The sequence below is a fragment of the Etheostoma spectabile genome, unplaced genomic scaffold (assembly GCF_008692095.1).
Source record: "Etheostoma spectabile isolate EspeVRDwgs_2016 unplaced genomic scaffold, UIUC_Espe_1.0 scaffold559, whole genome shotgun sequence".
NCBI lineage: Eukaryota > Metazoa > Chordata > Actinopteri > Perciformes > Percidae > Etheostoma > Etheostoma spectabile.
In genome coordinates, this window is record NW_022605627.1 from 25,002 (window position 1) to 25,765 (window position 764).

Consider the following 764-nt stretch of genomic DNA (forward strand, 5'->3'; position numbering starts at 1 on the left):
TAGAATTGGTATTAAAAAGTCTTAAATTTAACTTGTTAATACCTGTAGCCACCCTGTGCACATTAACTTAACTTGTGTAGCAATTTTCAAATCACACATACAAAGTGCTTTACAGAACGCAGAGTGAAAGAGATAAGATAAAATGCAATCACAAGCAAAAAGAAATCATGTACAGATGAACTTTACTATACACAATCTCGCAAAGGAGAGCAAATTTGCATTCCTGGAAAGACACACAATGAGGCTAGAGTTCATAAAACACAAACAAACAGAGGCATTTACAGACCTGCCAACATTTACAGTAAACCGTACACACGCCCAACCGCCCGCTCGCTAAAACCCCTGAAAGAGGATTGTTTTGCTGAGATTCTTTCTCATGCTCCCTTTCTGCAGGTCAAGAGAGGTGAGTTTTAGCCTTATTTTGAGAAACACAGACAAAACCAATGACAACAAGTCAGACTGATGGTTGTTGATGCCAAACTGTGTCTCCTCAATGTGTTCCCCAAGCAGAAAAACATCCTCTGTTCCATTCGCCTCCTGGACGATGTGTGTGACTGTTGACACCTTAGGAGCTTGCATTGTTGAAGCTTGGCGGATCACCTTCTTTGCAGCTCTCAGCACCTTATTATAATAAAAATAAAAATACATTATATTTATATAGCGCTTCACACATTGCTCAAAAACACACAAAAAAGAAAAAAATCAAACCTTCACTGTGCCTTGTGATGGAATCACTAGGCCACCATTGTTTTTCAGGGCTAGAA

At 39.3% G+C, this 764-nt stretch overlaps 1 protein-coding gene across 6 annotated transcripts in view; it reads left to right on the forward strand.

The window, feature by feature from the left end:
- The window catches only part of man1b1b (mannosidase, alpha, class 1B, member 1b), a 46,828-nt gene that overhangs the window by 15,199 nt on the left and 30,865 nt on the right, over window positions 1-764 (forward strand). The gene's annotated exons all lie outside the window — the stretch shown is intronic.